Below are 12,553 nucleotides of genomic sequence, written 5' to 3' on the forward strand. Positions count from 1 at the left end.
ACTGGAGAATCTAGTAAAATATTAAGTATATTAATTTTTCACATCAATTTAAAAAAAATCTCAAATTATTTCAAAATAAATTCAAAATTTTCACGATTTTTTCTAGGTACTAAAAATACACGTAATGTTGTGTAGGGGAGGCGGGTAATTTCAAATATCACAATGTATCACCAAGGGGGGGAGGTCCAAAAATCCTTAAAAATTGCTCATGTGATTAATGGACGCTCCCTACTGTCTTCCTAAAGACAGCTTGTTATTTATATAAAAATCATATTCTATATAAGACATATGACTGAAACAAGCACATCGCATTGACAAAGATGTTGCGGCTTCGCAACATTGCCAGTACATACTACGTTACATGAAGTACTGCAAAACCAACAATTTACGTGTCTTTTTTAACCCTTAAACTTTACATACGCTCACTAAGCAATGAAGTATCGTGTATGAAGCAAAGTTTGTTATGAACACGTCATTTGCAATGCATGTCTCGGAACTTGAAACAAGTTTGTATGTTCGGTTATCCCTTATTCTTAGCGAGTGGAAGTACCGAGGCTCTTCGGTCTACCCAGTGAGTCGCACAATCGCAGCGTAATAACCGCGGCATGCTGGCGAGTTGATAAGAAATCCCCTAAACTCTGCATAGCCGCAACCGCAGAGCAGTTGTGACAAAGGCGGAACCGGAATAAACTCCGGAGGATTTGAATTTTATATTCAAGTTGTAAAATCCAAATGGACTCACATTCACACCCATTAATAGTTGACATTATCCAACCATTTGGTATAAGGAGATTGAAACGACAATGTCCTTTAGACTTAGTTTTAGATTAGCTAAACTAGAAAACCTCATCGGAGTTCTTCTTAGACATCGCTCTCAAATATTGTAAATTTAGGAATCTATGCCTTTCTGATTGCTAAATAAAACAGAGTTTTAAAAAAATGTTGTAAACCCCTCTCTATTATATTTTTTGTATGATGGTATAATAAACACAATAACTACTTTTAATAAATAATTTTCAAACTCCATCTTCACAATAATTTGTTAAAAATTAATTCTTGCTACTAAGAATCGTATAACTACACAATCGTACGGCAATATTTTCAACGACCTCAGTAATATTTGCATTACTTCAATTTTACAATTTTACCAGAACTATAAAACGAGTGGTTTGACAAAACTATAAAACGAGTAAAACTAATTATCAACTTATTCTAGTAAACAACCAAAAATAATAGAAAAATGTGCAAAATTATATAAATAAAATATATAACTTTGGCATCTTCTTTATTGCAAATTTTAATATGTTAAATAAAACTTTCGAAAAACTCTTTTATTGAGAATAGATATGGACGACAAATTTTTAAGCACCCATTCAATTAATAAATAAAATTTAAAGTTAGGTAATTTAAGAATCTGATAAATTCAAAAAACGATTCATGATTCATATGTATATATTATTTCTTCTTTCTTTGGCCACCACTGAATATTTCCTCTGAATACGAAGGGCTAGCAAGTCGCCGTGAAAAAGGGATGATTTGAATGAAGACGTCATTTTTTATAATCACCTTCTTTCTAGATTTACTTCCTCTCACCCAGGACCAGTAGTAGATACATCTTTACCGAGTTTATCCCCAAAAGAAAATTCAGTTTCTCTATTGCACCCTCCTCAAGACCGTAAGCCTTACAATATTCAGTATCAGCAGAAGACGACTTCCACAGGCGTTGATTTTTATCGTTTAGTCCCCATTTTATTCCCCAACATTATGCAACCGGGTTTCGGTAATATTTGGGAAATAGAACAATGGAGAAGTAACAATGAGACATGAAATCTTAATATAGAAAATCATTAATACTGATTAAGGAATATTCTTTGAGGAAAAGCGAAAAATAAATAGATGATTAATCACGGCGTTGTTAACTTTAATTGCTAAATTCGTTCGGATCAGTATTAGAGTTCAACATTTTTGGAAAATGTGATTTGATGGAAAGATGAAATACTTTTGGCAAACTGATTTCTTAAATCATTTATAGCTAATGAGGACTTTTATTGTTGAAAACTTGGGTGGTTTTGGTGGAGTTGCTTATTGGGGGCGCCAGATATTTAGCTTTCTACCATGTTAGTTACAGCATACAATGACGCTTGACTATTTTTTAAATTTACTACAAAGTTATCTTCTTTATTATTTTTTTTTTGATACAAAATTTGTTTTAAATTTTCTACAGATTTCATATCCTGTTGTCTTAAATTAGATAACTAAACACATAAGACTTATTTATGATACTGAGAAATCACTTATTTGGACCAGGTGAACTTCCCACACGTGTATACATATACAATTTACGTATATACAAAACGTGTCGATTATTATATTCATGTTTATGTTATTCTGGTAAAAGCAGTCCTCGCCAGGAATATATTCAACGAAGTTCTCTTGCAAAATGTAATACTCGTCGAGGAGGTTCCGAACATATAGCCGGCGGAAAGATATGTAGGTCCTCGCGCCCGAATAAATTTGAATAACTTAAAAACATATTATATTATATTCCGTCCGACCGAATTTCATACTCGAAATGTAGATCAAGGTACATATTGCTTACATGGCAATACATATATGAATTTTAACACAAGTGTCAACCCCGGACATTGAAAGGAAATAATAAAAGATACATGTGCATTTATGACTAGGACATTATTATCAAATTTAAAAAAATGCACCAATAATGATAAAATGCAATTTGTGCTACACAATTTAACAAGCATTGATTTTAAAGAGTAAACTCACTGAAGATGAAGAATATGAGAATAAATTTCATATTATTGTTACACATAATTTGTGCTGAATAAATTCTGATTTAATTATAATAATTGTATAACAAAATTGATCTATTGTAAAGTACTGCACGAGTATTGCACTATTTGTGATATCATTATAATTTACATTTTATTACTGAATTGATGAACAATAAATACCTTCGTTTCTATTATGGCATTCAAATCATGTTATTATAATATACATGGAAAATAAAATAGCACATATATTTCACTTCATTAATTTAACAAATATGTTTATCATGGGGAACAATTCAATTGAATGAAAAATAAAATGCATATAATGATGTAAAATAAAATTTAACTTGTTTTGTATTTGGTTTAGTTTAACAAAACGTGATTTTAAAAATTTATGTATTCATATATATAATCTATATAAAACAAATATATTTAAAACATTGCATACAACACTAAAAATTATAACAAATTTTAAATTCAAATATTCAATTAATTTAATAAAGGTATGGGTCTTTGATATAGCAATGATCGTCACATACAAAATTGCTCAAATATTTTTAGAAATTATTCAAAATCATTTTGACTGACAGAAGTTATTTTAAAATTCAACGGACCAAATAATTTTGGTATAATTCGTGGCTTAATAATTTCTAGCATATTTCAAATATATATTATATTCATTTATTTAAAATTGTATGTGCGTAGGTATGGAATGTATTAAATCTATCCTTCAATAATTCAGGTTGTTGGGTTATTATTTTATCCCTTGTAGCTGTGTATTAGATATTAGATGTATTAGATATACAATTCACAATTTTACAATTAAATAACAAAACAACCAAATATAAAATACAAATAAAGAAGTGCTAAACTAATTTAATTTTGTGTTTTGATTTTATGAAACTTGATATCACGTCTTCATTTAGAGCATCTTCAAAAGTTGCATTCGTTGTAAAAGTACTGCATTAAACTGATTTGTCACCATTATCATTATCGAACGTTTACTATTTGTCACCATTATCACACTTGGTATAATTTATGTATTTGTTGCAGTTCTAATTACACTATTGATTTGTCACTAAGTTCTTATTGAAGAATATATATTTATTGATTATTTATTATACTTGTTGTTAAGCGGACTTTAGATTTAGAAGTGAACAATTAGTCCCATCAGACTCTCCGTTACCCCCTCTACCACGTGTAGCAACCATCCCGTGTAAAAGCACAATGCCATGAAGATTTTTGCCTTCATGGCCAATATAATAAAATGAAAATACGTCCGAACAAAAATAATTAATAGTATTTACATTGTGTGCATGTCATATCTTTATTAATAAAAAAAATTAATACAAAATTCATATATAGATAAGATAACCTTTGGGATTCTAAAATGATGACGATTTTAAAAAAGCCACATTGCTCAATTCAACAAATAATGTAATTTATAAGATAACAAAATAGAATTAAAAGGCAAACCATTGAGTTTCTTTCTAAAAGCCATTGCATAATTAAAAAAGTCAAAAGCTTGAAATTTATATAAAATCTTATAGTATTCAGGTTCTGGAAATAAGTAAAATAAACTATGATTTTTAATCCACGACTCCCTCTTGATAAACCACATAAATCCTTTTTCTTCGGTGAATTAAAATATGGGTCGGCATGAAGCATGACGAATCCGTAACTAAACGAAAATAAAAGCTTAAGAATTCAAAATCGGTACTTCGACATATCTATATGTTTTCAATAAATGTGTTCCGCGTTCTCGTGTTTTTGTTATTTCAGTTGAAACAACACATTCAGTTCATCCGAGTTAAGTCTTTTAGTATTCTAACCGCTGCATGCGGGCGGTTAATTTAGTACGATGCGCTTCCGATTATAAAGACAGCTGTTCCACGAACTTTATTACGAAGCTCGATTACGGAAATGAAATCGCTATTTTGAGATTTTTTTAACTTTCAATTACTATCTTGCAGAAAACCAATAACATAATACACAAGCTGAAGCAATGTAAAAAGAAAAGATATACTTTTATTAGAAGTCATTTTATTAAAAAACTGTAAATGTGAATAAACTAGCTATATTGAATTATTTATTAGTTAAATTAAATATTTCAAATATATTTTACTTAAAACTAAACGTGATTGTAGTGTAGGTAAGTGGTTTGGCAATCAGATCAGAACTGTGACCTCTTGTGAATGTACTGTTGCATGACTTTCTTACCTTTTAGTTCTAATATTTCATTTATAAATATTTATTTTCAAATTAATGTCTGGACTAAACTTTTTTCATCAAAGACACTTTTTAAAAATTGAGGAAAAAATATGATAATAAATAAAAGTAATGTAAATTATTCTAATGTATATATTTTTCATGCCATCAAAAAAGAAAAGAAATTCAGAATGTAAATACATCTCTCGAACGTTAAATTGCGTAACGCGAAATTACTTGTAACGTTATTGAATGACAATATTTTAATATATGAAAAAATATATATTTCTTTGTAATACTCTGAAGAGAGAGTATTTCGCATATTTTTTTCTCGTTCAAGAGCCATTTTCCAAGGGGTCCTTGTATCGTATATCAATTTTTCAGGGAAGCGAAATTGAAAATGGATATTCGATTTCCCGACGTCCAACGTTTGTTTTTCCGTTCGTATGAAATATCTGTAACGAGAATGTAGTAAATATTTTCTTGTAGCGTTTTTTCTACGTACTTTTACTGTTTTCGTTGGGAAATCGTTTTTATTAGCATGTACGTAGGTTGTATATCGAACGCCCGATTTCAATTTCACGTTTTATCGAAGTAGATGATGGAAAATTTAACTCAACATGGTAAAAATTCTAAGATCGTAAAATTTTGTAAAGGGTGTTTCTAACTATCACTGATTACCATATCAAAAATCCAGAATATTAAAAAATCAGCTGAAATTATATTAAGATATTTATTTTATATATTGATGACTTTTTTATACTAACTTATTCATACATATAGCATTTTTGTAATCAATGTTTAATTATTTTTCTTTCTATTCCAGGTAATGATTTCCATATCTCACTAGTGACTACCTAATGTAAGTTTTTATTAATTATTATAATTATTTTATTTCTAACAAATGACAATTTCAATAATTCTTTAACATTGCATTATTTTCTGTACGAATTCTCATCCTATCTTGGAATTAATACGGTCCAGTAAACAGTGTGCAAATGAGTGAATAAGTAATGAAATATTTTATTAGAATGAAACAAAACAAATATTAACTTTTGGCGACTCCCTCATAATAAATACGACTGTCAAATATCCCTGCGGAATTGATTGAGACGGTAAAGGCAACTGAGCTGTGTAATTTTTTGAGACTGGGGAATGGATTAAAATATAGAGTTTAGGAAATATTTTTTAGGATAATTAATTTTTTATATGACCTTATTTATTTAAATCTGCAGGCACTATAAAATATCTTTTTATTATGAGTTTACCATATCTGATGCCTATTTATTTTTGAGTTTGCCGCCACAAGCTCTTTGACACGCGCGAATTGATTCAAACAACACCGACCGTTCATCACACTTCGTATGAAAGATCTTGAAGATTTATCTTGATATCTTTTCCACATGTCGCAGTATTAATTACATTTGCAAAGAAAGCATTCACTTAGGCATTATCCACGTAAAACAAGAACCATCTGCAAGACCACGGATAAGGTACATCTGTCAAAGTAATGTTTTTTTGCACCGTCAAGGCAACTTTAAGAATGTGCGTAAGGCAAGCTGAAAAGTAACAAAAAATAAACTTAGTGTAATTAATGATGCTGCCAAGGTTTTGGCGTATGCAAAGTAACGATGACATATCCAAAAATTGTATGAAGAGACGTTCGATAATGATAATGAAGACTTCATTGCCTTTAATGGAAAGAAGCGACTGAATACGGTCTGCGGGGGCATTGTTTGGTAAACGATAAATATACAGCGTTTTTCTTATTATGACGAACTTGTTTCTAAATTGTTCAGCGGCATTTTAAACCAGGCTCTAACATTGCTGAATCCAGACTCCGCAAATGATGATACATTGGTGCATGCATAGAAATATATATAAATATATTACCTGTGCACTTAAATTACCTGGTACCTAGAACCAGATGTATATATATTCAAAGCATATATATTTATACATATACGTAAATCACGTTCAAGATAGTGTCGTTAAAACAAACACAAAAAGCTACTTCTCCAGTCTCAACACTTGCTGCGACTATCTGCTGTTATTTTCAAACATGCCGCGAAACGCGAACCTGTCCTTCTTACAGATCTGGACTTTAAGATTAGAGACCGCTGGTGTTTTATTCAGAAAAGTTTGCGGTTTAGTCCAAAAAATATAAAAATAAAGTTGTTCGAGACGTTTATATGACGTGCGTGGAATTACATTTTTTTTAGATAAGAAGTGATGATTAATCATAAATGCTATTGCCTAAAACTATGTGATTTTGATATTTTTTGCAAATGTTTAATTTTTTTGTAGTCTATATTTGTACTTTTTCATCAAATCGATAGTCCTGAAGACTTGCTTTGAAAGATGTAGTGATTTAACTAATATATGTGGACTTTAAGGGATGATGATGTAGTTGATATGTTGATGAATTTTTTTGCAGAGGCTTGATAAAGGTTTAGTTAAAAAATATATTTATCATCTTGTTATTTATTTTCCATGTTTCTATCTAATGTATTTCGAATAGTTTATGTTTGTGTAATAATTTTCATTAATTTTCTATTCGATTTGGCCTTCCCGGCTGCGCTTCAAATTTGGCTTGATTTGATTGCGCATATAAATTAGACCGCGCAAGTTTGTGTACAACACATGTCACGAATACTAAACTATTTATTAGCCTAGGATATAGACAATGCACATTTTCAATACTAACAATATGTGCATTGCTATGGCATTTGTCTAATTTCATTAATTCTGTTTATGTTCATGTATCAATAATGTGCGGTTATTAGTTATTTGGTATATAGCACATAGCGAGATAGATAATTTATTATTATTGTTGATAAATTAGTAGTTATTGCCCTGTAATTATTGAATATGGGCTTTGGTATCCTCGATGATTAAATAACATATTTACATTTAGTTAACCTACAAAATAAATGGAAGTTCTATGTTGCATTGATAAGACTGGAAGGGTAATTTGGAACGCGAGATGCATATTAAAAATAACAAGTTACATAAACTACGAAGTGGAATACTGGGCAGTATTGCAAAAATATAGAGAAAAGGCGACGTTGAACAGAATGGTTGAGTTCTGATTATTGTGGAATATAAAGTTCAAAATTTCAACAAAATGTAATCAATAGAAAAGTTTCTTTTCTTTGTGATTATTAATTCCAATGATTGCAAAAATTAATCAAGTATTCAACTAAAATCGTTTTCTCTCGTTTAAAATTTTACCTCTGTCCTTTAGATAGGGTTTTAGTCGTCTCTGCCATCGTTATATTTTCCATGCGAGCTTTAACGCCTGCGGGTGTTTTTTTCATGGTGAAAATACGATGAAAATAACGATGTGAAAAAAAGGACGAAAATGTAAAAGCGCATCCGTACAGCTTCCTTTGCCTGAATTTTCTACAAACGAAAATAATACAAGAATGCTCAAAGAAGTATCAACACGAAGAATGTCATATTAGTCGAGTTTCCCGTAATTAAAGGCAAGAGAATGTTCAAAACATACCAAGAAAAAGGAGAATGTTATCTTACATGTTTACATCACAGGAGGATGATGATTGTTACTTAAAATATATTCTTACGGTTTTTGTACAGCATTTTCATGGAGACATCTTTAGAAGAAGCAATATTTTATTGATAAAACTAATAAATTGCAAGGATATATAAATCATGTTACCAATATCAACCACGTTCTGTTTTTTGTCAATATTTACATTTCATCGTTGTTGCTTGTCTAAATTGAATTTATCAATCATGTTACACATCACGAAATACCGATCAAAATCTAGGATTGAAAACTTAAGTGATTGATTGGTATTACTATAAAACAGTGATCTAGATTAGAAAGTGGTACGACTTATAATATGTCTAAAACAAATATGTTTAGTGCATAGTATTTACATCGAACATTGACAGTCAACTGATTTTTTAACATTCCAGAATAATCGATTAGTTACTATGTTAAATGATATTTGCACTCCAAATCTAATAAATCTAATTTACCACCTTGCTTACCCAAGATAATTGAATAGAGGTAGGTTTTTTTAATTTAGGCATTTTGATTTTTTTTTGCATGTCTTGATTAATTTATATAATTTGCATATGATATTTGTAATTCTTGTTATTTTCATATAAAATGAATAAACTGTTTTGAATTTGGTATGGTCATCGTACTGGAACAAAGTTTTCAATCCAAATGCTCATTTGTCACCTGTTAGAGTAACAATATTGAAGAAACTAGAAGAAAGTATAGTACCAGTAGTTTAAGTCATTTTGTTGTAAGAATTAATTACCAAAGTTTCTACTTGAATCTTGTAATGGATACTGTCATTACTTATTATAGCATACCAGATAGACATTTCCTTCGATCTTCCCCATATCAAAGATTTCTCGTTCTTGCAGAACAACAATGCTCAAGTACTCGGCTTCTTAGAATTTGCATCTCTCAATTCAAGTTTACGACTTATAAATCCAGGCATGTCACATGAAATTTGTATACCAGCGTTCAAAATCGATTTGTGTGCAACCACTGTGAAGATTTGTCAAAACTATTTGCACTTTCCGCGAAAGCATTCGCGGGTACGTGACATCGTATGCGTTCTGCATATCGTTGTCTTATTGCGCCTGTGGTAGACAGGGAGTTACTGATACTAAAAGATACAAAAGATAAATATAACAATAATGATAAATAAATCTCGGTTTGAAATGTGTTTATCAAAAGTTAAGATGAATTAACAGCGTATTTTCTATATGTTGAATTAAAAAACTAAAACAATAAACTGTTTGGTTCGTCATCTGTAAAACCAACCTAGTATGAAGTCAAATCATCACATCTGGTTATAGGATTCTTAAGTTCTGATTTTTTTTTAACTCGTTTTATTTAGAAATCAGAAATACATAAAGAATCCTGTGAGCTAAAATGACAATATTTAAGAGCGATGTCTAAGAAGAACTCCAATGAGATCTTCTCAGTTTAACAATTAATACGATAATATTATATTAGACTAATCTAAGACTAAGTCTAAAGGCCATTGTCGTTTCAATCCTTATGCCATAAGGTTTAGTAATATCAACTACTGATGGGTTCGAATGTGAGTCCAGTTTGCGCTAGTATTTTTCCTTGAATTCTTTGAACGTTAATTGCACCGTTTTCATGTTGAGGTCGCTGTGAATGGTTTCATTTGTTACGTACCACGGAGAATTAAGAATTGTACGTAAAATTTTTGACTGAGTTCTCTGCATTATAGCTATATTCGATTTATAAGCGCATCCCCAGAGCTCAATTCCGTAGGTCCAGATTGGTTAATGATTGATTTATATAGCAGCAACTTATTTTCAACAATAGCTTAGACTTTTTACGCAGTAGCCAATCAAATTCTTTCATTTTGATCATTATTTGCTGTTTTTTGTTTTTATGTAGCTTTTCCAAGTAAGTCTGCTGTCTAAATGGAGACCAAGATATTTCACTATGTTCTGTTTCGGAATCTGGACGTTATTTAAATAAATTGGAGGACAAGTACCCTCTCTCAGGGTAAATGTAATATGAGCTGATTTGGTTTCATTTATGCAAATCTGATTGTTGTTTAAAAATAATATAAAATCACATTTAAATTTAATAGAAAATAACGTATGAATTACAATATATTCATCATCATATGAAGACATTTAGAAAATGTTTTGTTTAGCTAGAAATGGTTATTAGATGTCAACCCAATGTTGTCTGTTGGTTGTTCTTTTTAGTTGTGATATACTTATTAATATTTTAACCTAATTGCACCAATGACCGAAAGGTCTATTTTCTTTGTCAAAAATATTCTTGACATTTTATTATATTGTCAATAGATATAAGGTTGTTCCAAATGTATGTCTAGTATCCTTTAATATTACTATGAATAAGCTTGACAAGAGCCTGAAATAATATCTATATATTGATTACGGCTTGCTTATGAATAAATAAATAAATAAAAATAAATAAATGGACCTCTATCTGGTACTACCTTCTGCACATCTACCTCTTTCACCAGGAAACTCCTAAAATGTTTTTAAGATCGAAATAAACAGAACTAACCTTCAATTTTCAGATTCAATAGTTTAATCTTTCTGGTTTATCTCCTGGCCAATTCAGTCAATTTTGGTCCCTGTCGCCTTTTCTATGTTTCTCCTCGGATCAGTCGGTTCAATTTCAGATTCTTCGCCCGTACGAACGGCAAGGCGGCTCGCGAGGAGCGACTCCGAGATGCACGCGTCTTTAGTATTCAAGCGAAACGACCAAAATGATGTCGGGAAAGCGACACAGTATTATCATACTATACTGCTTTTGAAATAACATTATTTACTATATCTTGTGTGTACTTGGAAATATACATTGCCGCATAAATGGAACCAGGGCGAAAAAAAATAACTCTAGTATTGATTTTTTTTTGTTTTTTTTTTTAGCAGTATGAACAATCTAATAAAATATATATTTTTGTATGTGTTTTGTATTATTTAGTCTGACTCTAAGATAAACAAATCTATGCACGTTTTTTAAACACATTTAGTCTCCATTAAGTGTTTTCGAATGCGGTTTGAAATAGCTCAATAAACCAATTCATTTTCAAATGTTTATAGTGAATGTGATAAAACTTGTTTAGTTAACGCAGTCACGAACATCGAGAATTATGCGGCCATAAAACTGTGGCGAGATGGATGTCAAGGAAAGGCTTAAGTCGAACCAGAAATTATAAACAGATCTTTTAATCTACACGGTACTTAGGTACGCTTTTACGCGGATTCCCATCGTGCTCTCTTGCGTATAATGCAAGTTCATTGCCGGATCTGTTGGAAACAGCTCTCCTGTTGATATTTCCTTGTTTTGTTGCTGTTTTATTTTTCTCGTTTCCTAATACTTTTTTCTCCTCATTCTCACTCCGACCCGTCGTCGTCATTGCGGACAGAAAAACGACCGAGGGCGTACAGGACAGCAATTACAAAATGATAATGAATTTTAATGCATATTTATTAAGAAATAGAATTCATTTATTAAATTTTTACGTAATTAGTTATGAACTTCTTGAAGAAGCTTACATTTTCGCCAGAAAATCAAACTTGATAATTTAGCAAATTATAAAAAAAAATTAAGTTTTAGCTTTAGAACATACACGCGCGTGCTTGTACATTATAGTTAATACAACTACAGGTATTATAAGTTGTTTTGGATATGACCAGTTGGAAATGTTATCTAAATCTAAATTCTTATTGATTATTAACACATGCTGTATGTGCGTATAAGTCGATGGCCTTAGGTTGTTAGGGTATAATTTAACTTTGTAGTTCTGGACTGTCACTGATTGTTGATTTAAATGTATGTAGTTGTTGCAAGTTCTTATAACACTTATGATTTGTCACTAAGTTCTAAATGAAGAAGATATATTTATTGATTATTTATTAACATATGTTGCTACGTGGCACTTCGTTTAAGAAGTGAGAAAAATAGGTCCGATCCAAATCTTGCTACCCCATCTACCAGTGGTAGCAACTTTCCGGTGTAAAGCTCAATGCCATGAAGATTG

The 12,553-nt window shown here is 30.7% G+C and overlaps 1 protein-coding gene across 1 annotated transcript in view; it reads left to right on the forward strand.

The window, feature by feature from the left end:
- Positions 1 to 12,553, forward strand: part of LOC113365888 (E3 ubiquitin-protein ligase TRIM9-like) — a 306,827-nt gene that overhangs the window by 217,657 nt on the left and 76,617 nt on the right. The gene's annotated exons all lie outside the window — the stretch shown is intronic.

Source organism: Ctenocephalides felis, unplaced genomic scaffold (assembly GCF_003426905.1).
Source record: "Ctenocephalides felis isolate EL2017-DRISC unplaced genomic scaffold, ASM342690v1 CF-g0.4_SCAFFOLD_01170, whole genome shotgun sequence".
NCBI lineage: Eukaryota > Metazoa > Arthropoda > Insecta > Siphonaptera > Pulicidae > Ctenocephalides > Ctenocephalides felis.